This window comes from Triturus cristatus, chromosome 8, assembly GCF_964204655.1.
Source record: "Triturus cristatus chromosome 8, aTriCri1.1, whole genome shotgun sequence".
Classification (NCBI taxonomy): Eukaryota; Metazoa; Chordata; class Amphibia; order Caudata; family Salamandridae; genus Triturus; species Triturus cristatus.
Genome location: NC_140591.1, coordinates 739,973,826 through 739,994,374, shown reverse-complemented (window position 1 = coordinate 739,994,374; position 20,549 = coordinate 739,973,826). Strand labels below are relative to the sequence as shown.

At 41.9% G+C, this 20,549-nt stretch overlaps 8 non-coding genes across 8 annotated transcripts; all 8 read left to right on the top strand.

The window, feature by feature from the left end:
• Positions 1-3,296: 3,296 nt before the first annotated feature.
• On the top strand, positions 3,297-3,368 carry TRNAP-UGG (transfer RNA proline (anticodon UGG)). Its single transcript has one exon. It is a non-coding gene; the product is annotated as a tRNA-Pro (tRNA).
• A 2,326-nt stretch (positions 3,369-5,694) lies between these two features.
• On the top strand, positions 5,695-5,766 carry TRNAP-UGG (transfer RNA proline (anticodon UGG)). The gene has a single exon. It is a non-coding gene; the product is annotated as a tRNA-Pro (tRNA).
• A 272-nt stretch (positions 5,767-6,038) lies between these two features.
• TRNAV-CAC (transfer RNA valine (anticodon CAC)) lies at positions 6,039-6,111 on the top strand. Its single transcript has one exon. It is a non-coding gene; the product is annotated as a tRNA-Val (tRNA).
• Positions 6,112-8,092: 1,981 nt separating this feature from the next.
• Positions 8,093-8,164, top strand: TRNAP-UGG (transfer RNA proline (anticodon UGG)). Its single transcript has one exon. It is a non-coding gene; the product is annotated as a tRNA-Pro (tRNA).
• Positions 8,165-10,834: 2,670 nt separating this feature from the next.
• TRNAV-CAC (transfer RNA valine (anticodon CAC)) lies at positions 10,835-10,907 on the top strand. The gene has a single exon. It is a non-coding gene; the product is annotated as a tRNA-Val (tRNA).
• A 1,980-nt stretch (positions 10,908-12,887) lies between these two features.
• On the top strand, positions 12,888-12,959 carry TRNAP-UGG (transfer RNA proline (anticodon UGG)). Its single transcript has one exon. It is a non-coding gene; the product is annotated as a tRNA-Pro (tRNA).
• A 2,326-nt stretch (positions 12,960-15,285) lies between these two features.
• On the top strand, positions 15,286-15,357 carry TRNAP-UGG (transfer RNA proline (anticodon UGG)). Its single transcript has one exon. It is a non-coding gene; the product is annotated as a tRNA-Pro (tRNA).
• A 2,670-nt stretch (positions 15,358-18,027) lies between these two features.
• On the top strand, positions 18,028-18,100 carry TRNAV-CAC (transfer RNA valine (anticodon CAC)). The gene has a single exon. It is a non-coding gene; the product is annotated as a tRNA-Val (tRNA).
• Positions 18,101-20,549: the final 2,449 nt, after the last annotated feature.

Below are 20,549 nucleotides of genomic sequence, written 5' to 3'. Positions count from 1 at the left end.
ATAATAGGCAGCTTTCTACTGCTCACAGACTGGACAGCGAAACAATTTAAAATATCCCAGAAAAAGAAAATAAGCATGCTTAATCAGAGCTTTCTGGACAGGAAGGACATTTGAGCAAGTGAGGAACAAGCACTGCTTTTGTTAATTTGCATAGGCAGAATAGAGACTTCTGGGAAAAGGCGGAAATTACAGACACAGAAAATGGCTGCATCTATAGAGAACGCTAAGAAGTTTTGGCAGCTTTTCCTCTGACCCTGGCCACTTTTACAAGCAATCCTATGATAGTCAGCAGGACCCACCCTAAAAAGGAAGGGGCATCCACTTGGACCCTTTCCACCTTTTCTAAGTCTCGCCTGATCGAGCCTAATTGAGCACTGATTGAGCAGATAAGCACATGTAATTCTCATTTCAGAAAGTTATTGGTTAGCTTGCTGCTAGCAGCTCAGTTATGTTATGATGTTAGAGGCTATGCAAGGAATGCTTTAGTCCAGCGATATGCAGTTTTTATTGCGCCTTGCATTCAGCAGGAAGATCTTTAGCTTGAATCTGTGGCCTAGGTATTCACCTTGGTATTTCTATTGGCACAAAGTGAAGGAGTATTTGAGAGAAAATGCACAATGTGTTTCTTATGTTGTTATGAACAACTTGTTACTCTTTCTCATTAAGCTTCAGCCACTGCAGAAATATATAAATAAGGGCTGACTTCCTGTAAGACGTGTCCAAAGCTGGGACGAAATAAAAGGAGACACTTGTAAATGATAGTGCTATCGTTTGAGAAAGGGTAAGTTGAGACTGACTTTCATGCGTATTCACAGACCAAGCATCATAAAGATACCAGCATGATCTTCATTGCGGGCTTAGAGCCGGTATTGGCTTTTGAGAGGTAAGAGGATTTTGAGGGCTCGTTGGTCTAGGGGTATGATTCTCGCTTTGGGTACGAGAGGTCCCGGGTTCAAATCCCGGACGAGCCCTTTTCTTGGTACTCTTTTCAAGTTGTTTTGAAGTTTGCGTTTCAAAGCCAACATCAATTTTTTCTTTGCAGTAGTGGATAATTCTTTGCTAGAGTCTCATGCTTCAGCCCTGCCCAGTCTGAGCTAATACCAAACATCTGGTCTTGCATGGCGTGTACGAGCGTTCAGCTAGGGATGTCGGGCAGGTTGCATGAATTAAATCTAAAGCCAGAGGCCCATGGAATAGCCAGTTCGGAGCAGTTTCATTACAGAAAAATCAACTGTAGGTATCTGTTTCTGTAGTGTAGTGGTTATCACGTTCGCCTCACACGCCAAAGGTCCCCGGTTCGAAACCGGGCAGAAACAGTTGTTATATTGTGTTGGCTACAATGTTGATAGGTGCCGTTTTGCCATGGAATTGTCCAAGCCCTGAAGATTATTTCATGCAATCTCGTTCCAAGAAAGGGAATTCTCTCAAAACACTAAAGTAATCGGCGTGTGGATGTATCTGTTGGTTCTCAGACCTTGCTTTCAAAAGAGCCCTGCAATCGGTTCGCTGCTCACCTAGAACAAGCATTAACATGAAGAATTGTTGGCACCAACAGGAATCTTATTTTAGTGGAGTGTTTCTGGCTTTGAGTGCAGAGGCCCTCGGCTCAATTCCAAGATGATCCTTCTCAAGGTGATGATACAAATGCATTGTCACCTTTACGTTTAATGTCAGAATCATTTATTTCCAGTTGGTGGTGTAAGAATGTTTGCAACAGTATGGCGATTTTTCCTAGCCATGCATGAATGAAAGCATATCACTCGCCTTTAGGTGTTTTTCTAATACATTGATATTTGCATCTTCCTTCCTAGCCTGCATGTTTGACTATCTTACAGGAAGCATGTAATAAGTATCACATCAGGGCCCTTCTTCTACTCAATTCACAACTGTTCTATCACGACATAGATAAGAAAGCTGCATCTGCTTTTGTTGTGTAGTGGTAATCAGGTTTACCTGACGTGTGAAAGCCCCATGCTTTGAAAGTACACAGTAACAAAGAAACCGATGACTTTTATAAAAAGGTGCCATGTGTGTCTCTTACTTTGCACAAAAAGTGCCAGAGATGACTTCATTTGCAGTCACTTGAAAAGTAGGGATTCTCCAATAAATGGTAAATGGTTGAAACAAATCTGAAGAAATGCATGACATACCTGTGTGTGTGTGTGTACGCATGTATGTATATATAGGGAGAGAGAGAGCGTCAATATAAACAGACTTTATTTCAATCAAGCTGTCTTTTCTATCCTTCAGGAGCAGAATGTTCTGATCATCAGCGCTCCAGAATGTAGTGTTTTCTTGGCAAGCATCACATATTGTGATGTGTTAGCTAAAAGTTCCATATCCTACAGACTGATATATTCCTCTGTACTTGCACCTTGGGGATTCATCAAAACCTGGCATCATAAGCAGCTTTCTACTGCCACAGACTGGACAGCGAAACAATTTAAAATATCCCAGAAAAAGAAAATAAGCATGCTTAATCAGAGCTTTCTGGACAGGAAGGACATTTGAGCAAGTGAGGAATAAGCACTGCTTTTGTTAATTTGCTTAGGCAGAATAGAGACTTCTGGGAAAAGGCCGAAATTACAGACACAGAAAATGGCTGCATCTATAGAGAACGCTAAGAAGTGTTGGCAGCTTTTCCTCTGACCCTGGCCACTTTTACAAGCAATCCTATGATAGTCAGCAGGACCCACCCTAAAAAGGAAGGGGCATCCACTTGGACCCTTTCCACCTTTTCTAAGTCTCGCCTGATCGAGCCTGATCGAGCACTGATTGAGCAGATAAGCACATTTAATTCTCATTTCAGAAAGGTATTGCTTAGCTTGCTGCTAGCAGCTCAGTTATGTTATGATGTTAGAGGCTATGCAAGGAATGCTTTAGTCCAGCGATATGCAGTTTTTATTGCGCCTTGCATTCAGCAGGAAGATCTTTAGCTTGAATCTGTGGCCTAGGTATTCACCTTGGTATTTCTATTGGCACAAAGTGAAGGAGTATTTGAGAGAAAATGCACAATGTGTTTCTTATGTTGTTATGAACAACTTGTTACTCTTTCTCATTAAGCTTCAGCCACTGCAGAAATATATAAATAAGGGCTGACTTCCTGTAAGACGTGTCCAAAGCTGGGACGAAATAAAAGGAGACACTTGTAAATGATAGTGCTATCGTTTGAGAAAGGGTAAGTTGAGACTGACTTTCATGCGTATTCACAGACCAAGCATCATAAAGATACCAGCATGATCTTCATTGCGGGCTTAGAGCCGGTATTGGCTTTTGAGAGGTAAGAGGATTTTGAGGGCTCGTTGGTCTAGGGGTATGATTCTCGCTTTGGGTGCGAGAGGTCCCGGGTTCAAATCCCGGACGAGCCCTTTTCTTGGTACTCTTTTCAAGTTGTTTTGAAGTTTGCGTTTCAAAGCCAACATCAATTTTTTCTTTGCAGTAGTGGATAATTCTTTGCTAGAGTCTCATGCTTCAGCCCTGCCCAGTCTGAGCTAATACCAAACATCCGGTCTTGCATGGCATGTACGAGCGTTCAGCTAGGGATGTCGGGCAGGTTGCATGAATTAAATCTAAAGCCAGAGGCCCATGGAATAGCCAGTTCGGAGCAGTTTCATTACAGAAAAATCAACTGTAGGTATCTGTTTCTGTAGTGTAGTGGTTATCACGTTCGCCTCACACGCGAAAGGTCCCCGGTTCGAAACTGGGCAGAAACAGTTGTTATATTGTGTTGGCTACAATGTTGATAGGTGCCGTTTTGCCATGGAATTGTCCAAGCCCTGAAGATTATTTCATGCAATCTCGTTCCAAGAAAGGGAATTCTCTCAAAACACTAAAGTAATCGGCGTGTGGATGTATCTGTTGGTTCTCAGACCTTGCTTTCAAAAGAGCCCTGCAATCGGTTCGCTGCTCACCTAGAACAAGCATTAACATGAAGAATTGTTGGCACCAACAGGAATCCTATTTTAGTGGAGTGTTTCTGGCTTTGAGTGCAGAGGCCCTCGGCTCAATTCCAAGATGATCCTTCTCAAGGTGATGATACAAATGCATTGTCACCTTTACGTTTAATGTCAGAATCATTTATTTCCAGTTGGTGGTGTAAGAATGTTTGCAACAGTATGGCGATTTTTCCTAGCCATGCATGAATGAAAGCATATCACTCGCCTTTAGGTGTTTTTCTAATACATTGATATTTGCATCTTCCTTCCTAGCCTGCATGTTTGACTATCTTACAGGAAGCATGTAATAAGTATCACATCAGGGCCCTTCTTCTACTCAATTCACAACTGTTCTATCACGACATAGATAAGAAAGCTGCATCTGCTTTTGTTGTGTAGTGGTAATCAGGTTTACCTGACGTGTGAAAGCCCCATGCTTTGAAAGTACACAGTAACAAAGAAACCGATGACTTTTATAAAAAGGTGCCATGTGTGTCTCTTACTTTGCACAAAAAGTGCCAGAGATGACTTCATTTGCAGTCACTTGAAAAGTAGGGATTCTCCAATAAATGGTAAATGGTTGAAACAAATCTGAAGAAATGCATGACATACCTGTGTGTGTGTGTGTACGCATGTATGTATATATAGGGAGAGAGAGAGCGTCAATATAAACAGACTTTATTTCAATCAAGCTGTCTTTTCTATCCTTCAGGAGCAGAATGTTCTGATCATCAGCGCTCCAGAATGTAGTGTTTTCTTGGCAAGCATCACATATTGTGATGTGTTAGCTAAAAGTTCCATATCCTACAGACTGATATATTCCTCTGTACTTGCACCTTGGGGATTCATCAAAACCTGGCATAATAAGCAGCTTTCTACTGCTCACAGACTGGACAGCGAAACAATTTAAAATATCCCAGAAAAAGAAAATAAGCATGCTTAATCAGAGCTTTCTGGACAGGAAGGACATTTGAGCAAGTGAGGAATAAGCACTGCTTTTGTTAATTTGCATAGGCAGAATAGAGACTTCTGGGAAAAGGCCGAAATTACAGACACAGAAAATAACTGCATCTATAGAGAACGCTAAGAAGTGTTGGCAGCTTTTCCTCTGACCCTGGCCACTTTTACAAGCAATCCTATGATAGTCAGCAGGACCCACCCTAAAAAGGAAGGGGCATCCACTTGGACCCTTTCCACCTTTTCTAAGTCTCGCCTGATCGAGCTTGATCGAGCACTGATTGAGCAGATAAGCACATGTAATTCTCATTTCAGAAAGGTATTGGTTAGCTTGCTGCTAGCAGCTCAGTTATGTTATGATGTTAGAGGCTATGCAAGGAATGCTTTAGTCCAGCGATATGCAATTTTTATTGCGCCTTGCATTCAGCAGGAAGATCTTTAGCTTGAATCTGTGGCCTAGGTATTCACCTTGGTATTTCTATTGGCACAAAGTGAAGGAGTATTTGAGAGAAAATGCACAATGTGTTTCTTATGTTGTTATGAACAACTTGTTACTCTTTCTCATTAAGCTTCAGCCACTGCAGAAATATATAAATAAGGGCTGACTTCCTGTAAGACGTGTCCAAAGCTGGGACGAAATAAAAGGAGACACTTGTAAATGATAGTGCTATCGTTTGAGAAAGGGTAAGTTGAGACTGACTTTCATGCGTATTCACAGACCAAGCATCATAAAGATACCAGCATGATCTTCATTGCGGGCTTAGAGCCGGCATTGGCTTTTGAGAGGTAAGAGGATTTTGAGGGCTCGTTGGTCTAGGGGTATGATTCTCGCTTTGGGTGCGAGAGGTCCCGGGTTCAAATCCCGGACGAGCCCTTTTCTTGGTACTCTTTTCAAGTTGTTTTGAAGTTTGCGTTTCAAAGCCAACATCAATTTTTTCTTTGCAGTAGTGGATAATTCTTTGCTAGAGTCTCATGCTTCAGCCCTGCCCAGTCTGAGCTAATACCAAACATACGGTCTTGCATGGCATGTACGAGCGTTCAGCTAGGGATGTCGGGCAGGTTGCATGAATTAAATCTAAAGCCAGAGGCCCATGGAATAGCCAGTTCGGAGCAGTTTCATTACAGAAAAATCAACTGTGGGTATCTGTTTCTGTAGTGTAGTGGTTATCACGTTCGCCTCACACGCGAAAGGTCCCCGGTTCGAAACCGGGCAGAAACAGTTGTTATATTGTGTTGGCTACAATGTTGATAAGTGCCGTTTTGCCATGGAATTGTCCAAGCCCTGAAGATTATTTCATGCAATCTCGTTCCAAGAAAGGGAATTCTCTCAAAACACTAAAGTAATCGGCGTGTGGATGTATCTGTTGGTTCTCAGACCTTGCTTTCAAAAGAGCCCTGCAATCGGTTCGCTGCTCACCTAGAACAAGCATTAACATGAAGAATTGTTGGCACCAACAGGAATCCTATTTTAGTGGAGTGTTTCTGGCTTTGAGTGCAGAGGCCCTCGGCTCAATTCCAAGATGATCCTTCTCAAGGTGATGATACAAATGCATTGTCACCTTTACGTTTAATGTCAGAATCATTTATTTCCAGTTGGTGGTGTAAGAATGTTTGCAACAGTATGGCGATTTTTCCTAGCCATGCATGAATGAAAGCATATCACTCGCCTTTAGGTGTTTTTCTAATACATTGATATTTGCATCTTCCTTCCTAGCCTGCATGTTTGACTATCTTACAGGAAGCATGTAATAAGTATCACATCAGGGCCCTTCTTCTACTCAATTCACAACTGTTCTATCAAGACATAGATAAGAAAGCTGCATCTGCTTTTGTTGTGTAGTGGTAATCAGGTTTACCTGACGTGTGAAAGCCCCATGCTTTGAAAGTACACAGTAACAAAGAAACCGATGACTTTTATAAAAAGGTGCCATGTTTGTCTCTTACTTTGCACAAAAAGTGCCAGAGATGACTTCATTTGCAGTCACTTGAAAAGTAGGGATTCTCCAATAAATGGTAAATGGTTGAAACAAATCTGAAGAAATGCATGACATACCTGTGTGTGTGTGTGTACGCATGTATGTATATATAGGGAGAGAGAGAGCGTCAATATAAACAGACTTTATTTCAATCAAGCTGTCTTTTCTATCCTTCAGGAGCAGAATGTTCTGATCATCAGCGCTCCAGAATGTAGTGTTTTCTTGGCAAGCATCACATATTGTGATGTGTTAGCTAAAAGTTCCATATCCTACAGACTGATATATTCCTCTGTACTTGCACCTTGGGGATTCATCAAAACCTGGCATAATAAGCAGCTTTCTACTGCTCACAGACTGGACAGCGAAACAATTTAAAATATCCCAGAAAAAGAAAATAAGCATGCTTAATCAGAGCTTTCTGGACAGGAAGGACATTTGAGCAAGTGAGGAATAAGCACTGCTTTTGTTAATTTGCATAGGCAGAATAGAGACTTCTGGGAAAAGGCGGAAATTACAGACACAGAAAATGGCTGCATCTATAGAGAACGCTAAGAAGTTTTGGCAGCTTTTCCTCTGACCCTGGCCACTTTTACAAGCAATCCTATGATAGTCAGCAGGACCCACCCTAAAAAGGAAGGGGCATCCACTTGGACCCTTTCCACCTTTTCTAAGTCTCGCCTGATCGAGCCTAATTGAGCACTGATTGAGCAGATAAGCACATGTAATTCTCATTTCAGAAAGTTATTGGTTAGCTTGCTGCTAGCAGCTCAGTTATGTTATGATGTTAGAGGCTATGCAAGGAATGCTTTAGTCCAGCGATATGCAATTTTTATTGCGCCTTGCATTCAGCAGGAAGATCTTTAGCTTGAATCTGTGGCCTAGGTATTCACCTTGGTATTTCTATTGGCACAAAGTGAAGGAGTATTTGAGAGAAAATGCACAATGTGTTTCTTATGTTGTTATGAACAACTTGTTACTCTTTCTCATTAAGCTTCAGCCACTGCAGAAATATATAAATAAGGGCTGACTTCCTGTAAGACGTGTCCAAAGCTGGGACGAAATAAAAGGAGACACTTGTAAATGATAGTGCTATCGTTTGAGAAAGGGTAAGTTGAGACTGACTTTCATGCGTATTCACAGACCAAGCATCATAAAGATACCAGCATGATCTTCATTGCGGGCTTAGAGCCGGCATTGGCTTTTGAGAGGTAAGAGGATTTTGAGGGCTCGTTGGTCTAGGGGTATGATTCTCGCTTTGGGTGCGAGAGGTCCCGGGTTCAAATCCCGGACGAGCCCTTTTCTTGGTACTCTTTTCAAGTTGTTTTGAAGTTTGCGTTTCAAAGCCAACATCAATTTTTTCTTTGCAGTAGTGGATAATTCTTTGCTAGAGTCTCATGCTTCAGCCCTGCCCAGTCTGAGCTAATACCAAACATCCGGTCTTGCATGGCATGTACGAGCGTTCAGCTAGGGATGTCGGGCAGGTTGCATGAATTAAATCTAAAGCCAGAGGCCCATGGAATAGCCAGTTCGGAGCAGTTTCATTACAGAAAAATCAACTGTAGGTATCTGTTTCTGTAGTGTAGTGGTTATCACGTTCGCCTCACACGCCAAAGGTCCCCGGTTCGAAACCGGGCAGAAACAGTTGTTATATTGTGTTGGCTACAATGTTGATAGGTGCCGTTTTGCCATGGAATTGTCCAAGCCCTGAAGATTATTTCATGCAATCTCGTTCCAAGAAAGGGAATTCTCTCAAAACACTAAAGTAATCGGCGTGTGGATGTATCTGTTGGTTCTCAGACCTTGCTTTCAAAAGAGCCCTGCAATCGGTTCGCTGCTCACCTAGAACAAGCATTAACATGAAGAATTGTTGGCACCAACAGGAATCCTATTTTAGTGGAGTGTTTCTGGCTTTGAGTGCAGAGGCCCTCGGCTCAATTCCAAGATGATCCTTCTCAAGGTGATGATACAAATGCATTGTCACCTTTACGTTTAATGTCAGAATCATTTATTTCCAGTTGGTGGTGTAAGAATGTTTGCAACAGTATGGCGATTTTTCCTAGCCATGCATGAATGAAAGCATATCACTCGCCTTTAGGTGTTTTTCTAATACATTGATATTTGCATCTTCCTTCCTAGCCTGCATGTTTGACTATCTTACAGGAAGCATGTAATAAGTATCACATCAGGGCCCTTCTTCTACTCAATTCACAACTGTTCTATCACGACATAGATAAGAAAGCTGCATCTGCTTTTGTTGTGTAGTGGTAATCAGGTTTACCTGACGTGTGAAAGCCCCATGCTTTGAAAGTACACAGTAACAAAGAAACCGATGACTTTTATAAAAAGGTGCCATGTGTGTCTCTTACTTTGCACAAAAAGTGCCAGAGATGACTTCATTTGCAGTCACTTGAAAAGTAGGGATTCTCCAATAAATGGTAAATGGTTGAAACAAATCTGAAGAAATGCATGACATACCTGTGTGTGTGTGTGTACGCATGTATGTATATATAGGGAGAGAGAGAGCGTCAATATAAACAGACTTTATTTCAATCAAGCTGTCTTTTCTATCCTTCAGGAGCAGAATGTTCTGATCATCAGCGCTCCAGAATGTAGTGTTTTCTTGGCAAGCATCACATATTGTGATGTGTTAGCTAAAAGTTCCATATCCTACAGACTGATATATTCCTCTGTACTTGCACCTTGGGGATTCATCAAAACCTGGCATAATAAGCAGCTTTCTACTGCTCACAGACTGGACAGCGAAACAATTTAAAATATCCCAGAAAAAGAAAATAAGCATGCTTAATCAGAGCTTTCTGGACAGGAAGGACATTTGAGCAAGTGAGGAATAAGCACTGCTTTTGTTAATTTGCATAGGCAGAATAGAGACTTCTGGGAAAAGGCCGAAATTACAGACACAGAAAATAACTGCATCTATAGAGAACGCTAAGAAGTGTTGGCAGCTTTTCCTCTGACCATGGCCACTTTTACAAGCAATCCTATGATAGTCAGCAGGACCCACCCTAAAAAGGAAGGGGCATCCACTTGGACCCTTTCCACCTTTTCTAAGTCTCGCCTGATCGAGCCTGATCGAGCACTGATTGAGCAGATAAGCACATGTAATTCTCATTTCAGAAAGGTATTGGTTAGCTTGCTGCTAGCAGCTCAGTTATGTTATGATGTTAGAGGCTATGCAAGGAATGCTTTAGTCCAGCGATATGCAGTTTTTATTGCGCCTTGCATTCAGCAGGAAGATCTTTAGCTTGAATCTGTGGCCTAGGTATTCACCTTGGTATTTCTATTGGCACAAAGTGAAGGAATATTTGAGAGAAAATGCACAATGTGTTTCTTATGTTGTTATGAACAACTTGTTACTCTTTCTCATTAAGCTTCAGCCACTGCAGAAATATATAAATAAGGGCTGACTTCCTGTAAGACGTGTCCAAAGCTGGGACGAAATAAAAGGAGACACTTGTAAATGATAGTGCTATCGTTTGAGAAAGGGTAAGTTGAGACTGACTTTCATGCGTATTCACAGACCAAGCATCATAAAGATACCAGCATGATCTTCATTGCGGGCTTAGAGCCGGTATTGGCTTTTGAGAGGTAAGAGGATTTTGAGGGCTCGTTGGTCTAGGGGTATGATTCTCGCTTTGGGTGCGAGAGGTCCCGGGTTCAAAGCCCGGACGAGCCCTTTTCTTGGTACTCTTTTCAAGTTGTTTTGAAGTTTGCGTTTCAAAGCCAACATCAATTTTTTCTTTGCAGTAGTGGATAATTCTTTGCTAGAGTCTCATGCTTCAGCCCTGCCCAGTCTGAGCTAATACCAAACATCTGGTCTTGCATGGCATGTACGAGCGTTCAGCTAGGGATGTCGGGCAGGTTGCATGAATTAAATCTAAAGCCAGAGGCCCATGGAATAGCCAGTTCGGAGCAGTTTCATTACAGAAAAATCAACTGTAGGTATCTGTTTCTGTAGTGTAGTGGTTATCACGTTCGCCTCACACGCGAAAGGTCCCCGGTTCGAAACCGGGCAGAAACAGTTGTTATATTGTGTTGGCTACAATGTTGATAGGTGCCGTTTTGCCATGGAATTGTCCAAGCCCTGAAGATTATTTCATGCAATCTCGTTCCAAGAAAGGGAATTCTCTCAAAACACTAAAGTAATCGGCGTGTGGATGTATCTGTTGGTTCTCAGACCTTGCTTTCAAAAGAGCCCTGCAATCGGTTCGCTGCTCACCTAGAACAAGCATTAACATGAAGAATTGTTGGCACCAACAGGAATCTTATTTTAGTGGAGTGTTTCTGGCTTTGAGTGCAGAGGCCCTCGGCTCAATTCCAAGATGATCCTTCTCAAGGTGATGATACAAATGCATTGTCACCTTTACGTTTAATGTCAGAATCATTTATTTCCAGTTGGTGGTGTAAGAATGTTTGCAACAGTATGGCGATTTTTCCTAGCCATGCATGAATGAAAGCATATCACTCGCCTTTAGGTGTTTTTCTAATACATTGATATTTGCATCTTCCTTCCTAGCCTGCATGTTTGACTATCTTACAGGAAGCATGTAATAAGTATCACATCAGGGCCCTTCTTCTACTCAATTCACAACTGTTCTATCACGACATAGATAAGAAAGCTGCATCTGCTTTTGTTGTGTAGTGGTAATCAGGTTTACCTGACGTGTGAAAGCCCCATGCTTTGAAAGTACACAGTAACAAAGAAACCGATGACTTTTATAAAAAGGTGCCATGTGTGTCTCTTACTTTGCACAAAAAGTGCCAGAGATGACTTCATTTGCAGTCACTTGAAAAGTAGGGATTCTCCAATAAATGGTAAATGGTTGAAACAAATCTGAAGAAATGCATGACATACCTGTGTGTGTGTGTGTACGCATGTATGTATATATAGGGAGAGAGAGAGCGTCAATATAAACAGACTTTATTTCAATCAAGCTGTCTTTTCTATCCTTCAGGAGCAGAATGTTCTGATCATCAGCGCTCCAGAATGTAGTGTTTTCTTGGCAAGCATCACATATTGTGATGTGTTAGCTAAAAGTTCCATATCCTACAGACTGATATATTCCTCTGTACTTGCACCTTGGGGATTCATCAAAACCTGGCATCATAAGCAGCTTTCTACTGCCACAGACTGGACAGCGAAACAATTTAAAATATCCCAGAAAAAGAAAATAAGCATGCTTAATCAGAGCTTTCTGGACAGGAAGGACATTTGAGCAAGTGAGGAATAAGCACTGCTTTTGTTAATTTGCTTAGGCAGAATAGAGACTTCTGGGAAAAGGCCGAAATTACAGACACAGAAAATGGCTGCATCTATAGAGAACGCTAAGAAGTGTTGGCAGCTTTTCCTCTGACCCTGGCCACTTTTACAAGCAATCCTATGATAGTCAGCAGGACCCACCCTAAAAAGGAAGGGGCATCCACTTGGACCCTTTCCACCTTTTCTAAGTCTCGCCTGATCGAGCCTGATCGAGCACTGATTGAGCAGATAAGCACATTTAATTCTCATTTCAGAAAGGTATTGCTTAGCTTGCTGCTAGCAGCTCAGTTATGTTATGATGTTAGAGGCTATGCAAGGAATGCTTTAGTCCAGCGATATGCAGTTTTTATTGCGCCTTGCATTCAGCAGGAAGATCTTTAGCTTGAATCTGTGGCCTAGGTATTCACCTTGGTATTTCTATTGGCACAAAGTGAAGGAGTATTTGAGAGAAAATGCACAATGTGTTTCTTATGTTGTTATGAACAACTTGTTACTCTTTCTCATTAAGCTTCAGCCACTGCAGAAATATATAAATAAGGGCTGACTTCCTGTAAGACGTGTCCAAAGCTGGGACGAAATAAAAGGAGACACTTGTAAATGATAGTGCTATCGTTTGAGAAAGGGTAAGTTGAGACTGACTTTCATGCGTATTCACAGACCAAGCATCATAAAGATACCAGCATGATCTTCATTGCGGGCTTAGAGCCGGTATTGGCTTTTGAGAGGTAAGAGGATTTTGAGGGCTCGTTGGTCTAGGGGTATGATTCTCGCTTTGGGTGCGAGAGGTCCCGGGTTCAAATCCCGGACGAGCCCTTTTCTTGGTACTCTTTTCAAGTTGTTTTGAAGTTTGCGTTTCAAAGCCAACATCAATTTTTTCTTTGCAGTAGTGGATAATTCTTTGCTAGAGTCTCATGCTTCAGCCCTGCCCAGTCTGAGCTAATACCAAACATCCGGTCTTGCATGGCATGTACGAGCGTTCAGCTAGGGATGTCGGGCAGGTTGCATGAATTAAATCTAAAGCCAGAGGCCCATGGAATAGCCAGTTCGGAGCAGTTTCATTACAGAAAAATCAACTGTAGGTATCTGTTTCTGTAGTGTAGTGGTTATCACGTTCGCCTCACACGCGAAAGGTCCCCGGTTCGAAACTGGGCAGAAACAGTTGTTATATTGTGTTGGCTACAATGTTGATTAGTGCCGTTTTGCCATGGAATTGTCCAAGCCCTGAAGATTATTTCATGCAATCTCGTTCCAAGAAAGGGAATTCTCTCAAAACACTAAAGTAATCGGCGTGTGGATGTATCTGTTGGTTCTCAGACCTTGCTTTCAAAAGAGCCCTGCAATCGGTTCGCTGCTCACCTAGAACAAGCATTAACATGAAGAATTGTTGGCACCAACAGGAATCCTATTTTAGTGGAGTGTTTCTGGCTTTGAGTGCAGAGGCCCTCGGCTCAATTCCAAGATGATCCTTCTCAAGGTGATGATACAAATGCATTGTCACCTTTACGTTTAATGTCAGAATCATTTATTTCCAGTTGGTGGTGTAAGAATGTTTGCAACAGTATGGCGATTTTTCCTAGCCATGCATGAATGAAAGCATATCACTCGCCTTTAGGTGTTTTTCTAATACATTGATATTTGCATCTTCCTTCCTAGCCTGCATGTTTGACTATCTTACAGGAAGCATGTAATAAGTATCACATCAGGGCCCTTCTTCTACTCAATTCACAACTGTTCTATCAAGACATAGATAAGAAAGCTGCATCTGCTTTTGTTGTGTAGTGGTAATCAGGTTTACCTGACGTGTGAAAGCCCCATGCTTTGAAAGTACACAGTAACAAAGAAACCGATGACTTTTATAAAAAGGTGCCATGTTTGTCTCTTACTTTGCACAAAAAGTGCCAGAGATGACTTCATTTGCAGTCACTTGAAAAGTAGGGATTCTCCAATAAATGGTAAATGGTTGAAACAAATCTGAAGAAATGCATGACATACCTGTGTGTGTGTGTGTACGCATGTATGTATATATAGGGAGAGAGAGAGCGTCAATATAAACAGACTTTATTTCAATCAAGCTGTCTTTTCTATCCTTCAGGAGCAGAATGTTCTGATCATCAGCGCTCCAGAATGTAGTGTTTTCTTGGCAAGCATCACATATTGTGATGTGTTAGCTAAAAGTTCCATATCCTACAGACTGATATATTCCTCTGTACTTGCACCTTGGGGATTCATCAAAACCTGGCATAATAAGCAGCTTTCTACTGCTCACAGACTGGACAGCGAAACAATTTAAAATATCCCAGAAAAAGAAAATAAGCATGCTTAATCAGAGCTTTCTGGACAGGAAGGACATTTGAGCAAGTGAGGAATAAGCACTGCTTTTGTTAATTTGCATAGGCAGAATAGAGACTTCTGGGAAAAGGCGGAAATTACAGACACAGAAAATGGCTGCATCTATAGAGAACGCTAAGAAGTTTTGGCAGCTTTTCCTCTGACCCTGGCCACTTTTACAAGCAATCCTATGATAGTCAGCAGGACCCACCCTAAAAAGGAAGGGGCATCCACTTGGACCCTTTCCACCTTTTCTAAGTCTCGCCTGATCGAGCCTAATTGAGCACTGATTGAGCAGATAAGCACATGTAATTCTCATTTCAGAAAGTTATTGGTTAGCTTGCTGCTAGCAGCTCAGTTATGTTATGATGTTAGAGGCTATGCAAGGAATGCTTTAGTCCAGCGATATGCAATTTTTATTGCGCCTTGCATTCAGCAGGAAGATCTTTAGCTTGAATCTGTGGCCTAGGTATTCACCTTGGTATTTCTATTGGCACAAAGTGAAGGAGTATTTGAGAGAAAATGCACAATGTGTTTCTTATGTTGTTATGAACAACTTGTTACTCTTTCTCATTAAGCTTCAGCCACTGCAGAAATATATAAATAAGGGCTGACTTCCTGTAAGACGTGTCCAAAGCTGGGACGAAATAAAAGGAGACACTTGTAAATGATAGTGCTATCGTTTGAGAAAGGGTAAGTTGAGACTGACTTTCATGCGTATTCACAGACCAAGCATCATAAAGATACCAGCATGATCTTCATTGCGGGCTTAGAGCCGGCATTGGCTTTTGAGAGGTAAGAGGATTTTGAGGGCTCGTTGGTCTAGGGGTATGATTCTCGCTTTGGGTGCGAGAGGTCCCGGGTTCAAATCCCGGACGAGCCCTTTTCTTGGTACTCTTTTCAAGTTGTTTTGAAGTTTGCGTTTCAAAGCCAACATCAATTTTTTCTTTGCAGTAGTGGATAATTCTTTGCTAGAGTCTCATGCTTCAGCCCTGCCCAGTCTGAGCTAATACCAAACATCCGGTCTTGCATGGCATGTACGAGCGTTCAGCTAGGGATGTCGGGCAGGTTGCATGAATTAAATCTAAAGCCAGAGGCCCATGGAATAGCCAGTTCGGAGCAGTTTCATTACAGAAAAATCAACTGTAGGTATCTGTTTCTGTAGTGTAGTGGTTATCACGTTCGCCTCACACGCCAAAGGTCCCCGGTTCGAAACCGGGCAGAAACAGTTGTTATATTGTGTTGGCTACAATGTTGATAGGTGCCGTTTTGCCATGGAATTGTCCAAGCCCTGAAGATTATTTCATGCAATCTCGTTCCAAGAAAGGGAATTCTCTCAAAACACTAAAGTAATCGGCGTGTGGATGTATCTGTTGGTTCTCAGACCTTGCTTTCAAAAGAGCCCTGCAATCGGTTCGCTGCTCACCTAGAACAAGCATTAACATGAAGAATTGTTGGCACCAACAGGAATCCTATTTTAGTGGAGTGTTTCTGGCTTTGAGTGCAGAGGCCCTCGGCTCAATTCCAAGATGATCCTTCTCAAGGTGATGATACAAATGCATTGTCACCTTTACGTTTAATGTCAGAATCATTTATTTCCAGTTGGTGGTGTAAGAATGTTTGCAACAGTATGGCGATTTTTCCTAGCCATGCATGAATGAAAGCATATCACTCGCCTTTAGGTGTTTTTCTAATACATTGATATTTGCATCTTCCTTCCTAGCCTGCATGTTTGACTATCTTACAGGAAGCATGTAATAAGTATCACATCAGGGCCCTTCTTCTACTCAATTCACAACTGTTCTATCACGACATAGATAAGAAAGCTGCATCTGCTTTTGTTGTGTAGTGGTAATCAGGTTTACCTGACGTGTGAAAGCCCCATGCTTTGAAAGTACACAGTAACAAAGAAACCGATGACTTTTATAAAAAGGTGCCATGTGTGTCTCTTACTTTGCACAAAAAGTGCCAGAGATGACTTCATTTGCAGTCACTTGAAAAGTAGGGATTCTCCAATAAATGGTAAATGGTTGAAACAAATCTGAAGAAATGCATGACATACCTGTGTGTGTGTGTGTACGCATGTATGTATATATAGGGAGAGAGAGAGCGTCAATATAAACAGACTTTATTTCAATCAAGCTGTCTTTTCTATCCTTCAGGAGCAGAATGTTCTGATCATCAGCGCTCCAGAATGTAGTGTTTTCTTGGCAAGCATCACATATTGTGATGTGTTAGCTAAAAGTTCCATATCCTACAGACTGATATATTCCTCTGTACTTGCACCTTGGGGATTCATCAAAACCTGGCATAATAAGCAGCTTTCTACTGCTCACAGACTGGACAGCGAAACAATTTAAAATATCCCAGAAAAAGAAAATAAGCATGCTTAATCAGAGCTTTCTGGACAGGAAGGACATTTGAGCAAGTGAGGAATAAGCACTGCTTTTGTTAATTTGCATAGGCAGAATAGAGACTTCTGGGAAAAGGCCGAAATTACAGACACAGAAAATAACTGCATCTATAGAGAACGCTAAGAAGTGTTGGCAGCTTTTCCTCTGACCCTGGCCACTTTTACAAGCAATCCTATGATAGTCAGCAGGACCCACCCTAAAAAGGAAGGGGCATCCACTTGGACCCTTTCCACCTTTTCTAAGTCTCGCCTGATCGAGCCTGATCGAGCACTGATTGAGCAGATAAGCACATGTAATTCTCATTTCAGAAAGGTATTGGTTAGCTTGCTGCTAGCAGCTCAGTTATGTTATGATGTTAGAGGCTATGCAAGGAATGCTTTAGTCCAGCGATATGCAGTTTTTATTGCGCCTTGCATTCAGCAGGAAGATCTTTAGCTTGAATCTGTGGCCTAGGTATTCACCTTGGTATTTCTATTGGCACAAAGTGAAGGAATATTTGAGAGAAAATGCACAATGTGTTTCTTATGTTGTTATGAACAACTTGTTACTCTTTCTCATTAAGCTTCAGCCACTGCAGAAATATATAAATAAGGGCTGACTTCCTGTAAGACGTGTCCAAAGCTGGGACGAAATAAAAGGAGACACTTGTAAATGATAGTGCTATCGTTTGAGAAAGGGTAAGTTGAGACTGACTTTCATGCGTATTCACAGACCAAGCATCATAAAGATACCAGCATGATCTTCATTGCGGGCTTAGAGCCGGTATTGGCTTTTGAGAGGTAAGAGGATTTTGAGGGCTCGTTGGTCTAGGGGTATGATTCTCGCTTTGGGTGCGAGAGGTCCCGGGTTCAAAGCCCGGACGAGCCCTTTTCTTGGTACTCTTTTCAAGTTGTTTTGAAGTTTGCGTTTCAAAGCCAACATCAATTTTTTCTTTGCAGTAGTGGATAATTCTTTGCTAGAGTCTCATGCTTCAGCCCTGCCCAGTCTGAGCTAATACCAAACATCTGGTCTTGCATGGCATGTACGAGCGTTCAGCTAGGGATGTCGGGCAGGTTGCATGAATTAAATCTTAAGCCAGAGGCCCATGGAATAGCCAGTTCGGAGCAGTTTCATTACAGAAAAATCAACTGTAGGTATCTGTTTCTGTAGTGTAGTGGTTATCACGTTCGCCTCACACGCGAAAGGTCCCCGGTTCGAAACCGGGCAGAAACAGTTGTTATATTGTGTTGGCTACAATGTTGATAGGTGCCATTTTGCCATGGAATTGTCCAAGCCCTGAAGATTATTTCATGCAATCTCGTTCCAAGAAAGGGAATTCTCTCAAAACACTAAAGTAATCAGCGTGTGGATGTATCTGTTGGTTCTCAGACCTTGCTTTCAAAAGAGCCCTGCAATCGGTTCGCTGCTCACCTAGAACAAGCATTAACATGAAGAATTGTTGGCACCAACAGGAATCCTATTTTAGTGGAGTGTTTCTGGCTTTGAGTGCAGAGGCCCTCGGCTCAATTCGAAGATGATCCTTCTCAAGGTGATGATACAAATGCATTGTCACTTTTACGTTTAATGTCAGAATCATTTATTTCCAGTTGGTGGTGTAAGAATGTTTGCAACAGTATGGCGATTTTTCCTAGCCATGCATGAATGAAAGCATATCACTCGCCTTTAGGTGTTTTTCTAATACATTGATATTTGCATCTTCCTTCCTAGCCTGCATGCTTGACTATCTTACAGGAAGCATGTAATAAGTATCACATCAGGGCCCTTCTTCTACTCAATTCACAACTGTTCTATCACGACATAGATAAGAAAGCTGCATCTGCTTTTGTTGTGTAGTGGTAATCAGGTTTACCTGACGTGTGAAAGCCCCATGCTTTGAAAGTACACAGTAACAAAGAAACCGATGACTTTTATAAAAAGGTGTCATGTGTGTCTCTTACTTTGCACAAAAAGTGCCAGAGATGACTTCATTTGCAGTCACTTGAAAAGTAGGGATTCTCCAATAAATGGTAAATGGTTGAAACAAATCTGAAGAAATGCATGACATACCTGTGTGTGTGTGTGTACGCATGTATGTATATATAGGGAGAGAGAGAGCGTCAATATAAACAGACTTTATTTCAATCAAGCTGTCTTTTCTATCCTTCAGGAGCAGAATGTTCTGATCATCAGCGCTCCAGAATGTAGTGTTTTCTTGGCAAGCATCACATATTGTGATGTGTTAGCTAAAAGTTCCATATCCTACAGACTGATATATTCCTCTGTACTTGCACCTTGGGGATTCATCAAAACCTGGCATGATAAGCAGCTTTCTACTGCTCACAGACTGGACAGCGAAACAATTTAAAATATCCCAGAAAAAGAAAATAAGCATGCTTAATCAGAGCTTTCTGGACAGGAAGGACATTTGAGCAAGTGAGGAATAAGCACTGCTTTTGTTAATTTGCATAGGCAGAATAGAGACTTCTGGGAAAAGGCCGAAATTACAGACACAGAAAATGGCTGCATCTATAGAGAACGCTAAGAAGTGTTGGCAGCTTTTCCTCTGACCCTGGCCACTTTTACAAGCAATCCTATGATAGTCAGCAGGACCCACCCTAAAAAGGAAGGGGCATCCACTTGGACCCTTTCCACCTTTTCTAAGTCTCGCCTGATCGAGCCTGATCGAGCACTGATTGAGCAGATAAGCACATGTAATTCTCATTTCAGAAAGGTATTGGTTAGCTTGCTGCTAGCAGCTCAGTTATGTTATGATGTTAGAGGCTATGCAAGGAATGCTTTAGTCCAGCGATATGCAGTTTTTATTGCGCCTTGCATTCAGCAGGAAGATCTTTAGCTTGAATCTGTGGCCTAGGTATTCACCTTGGTATTTCTATTGGCACAAAGTGAAGGAGTATTTGAGAGAAAATGCACAATGTGTTTCTTATGTTGTTATGAACAACTTGTTACTCTTTCTCATTAAGCTTCAGCCACTGCAGAAATATATAAATAAGGGCTGACTTCCTGTAAGACGTGTCCAAAGCTGGGACGAAATAAAAGGAGACACTTGTAAATGATAGTGCTATCGTTTGAGAAAGGGTAAGTTGAGACTGACTTTCATGCGTATTCACAGACCAAGCATCATAAAGATACCAGCATGATCTTCATTGCGGGCTTAGAGCCGGTATTGGCTTTTGAGAGGTAAGAGGATTTTGAGGGCTCGTTGGTCTAGGGGTATGATTCTCGCTTTGGGTGCGAGAGGTCCCGGGTTCAAATCGCGGACGAGCCCTTTTCTTGGTACTCTTTTCAAGTTGTTTTGAAGTTTGCGTTTCAAAGCCAACATCAATTTTTTCTTTGCAGTAGTGGATAATTCTTTGCTAGAGTCTCATGCTTCAGCCCTGCCCAGTCTGAGCTAATACCAAACATCTGGTCTTGCATGGCATGTACGAGCGTTCAGCTAGGGATGTCGGGCAGGTTGCATGAATTAAATCTAAAGCCAGAGGCCCATGGAATAGCCAGTTCGGAGCAGTTTCATTACAGAAAAATCAACTGTAGGTATCTGATTCTGTAGTGTAGTGGTTATCACGTTCGCCTCACACGCGAAAGGTCTCTGGTTCGAAACCGGGCAGAAACAGTTGTTATATTGTGTTGGCTACAATGTTGATAGGTGCCGTTTTGCCATGGA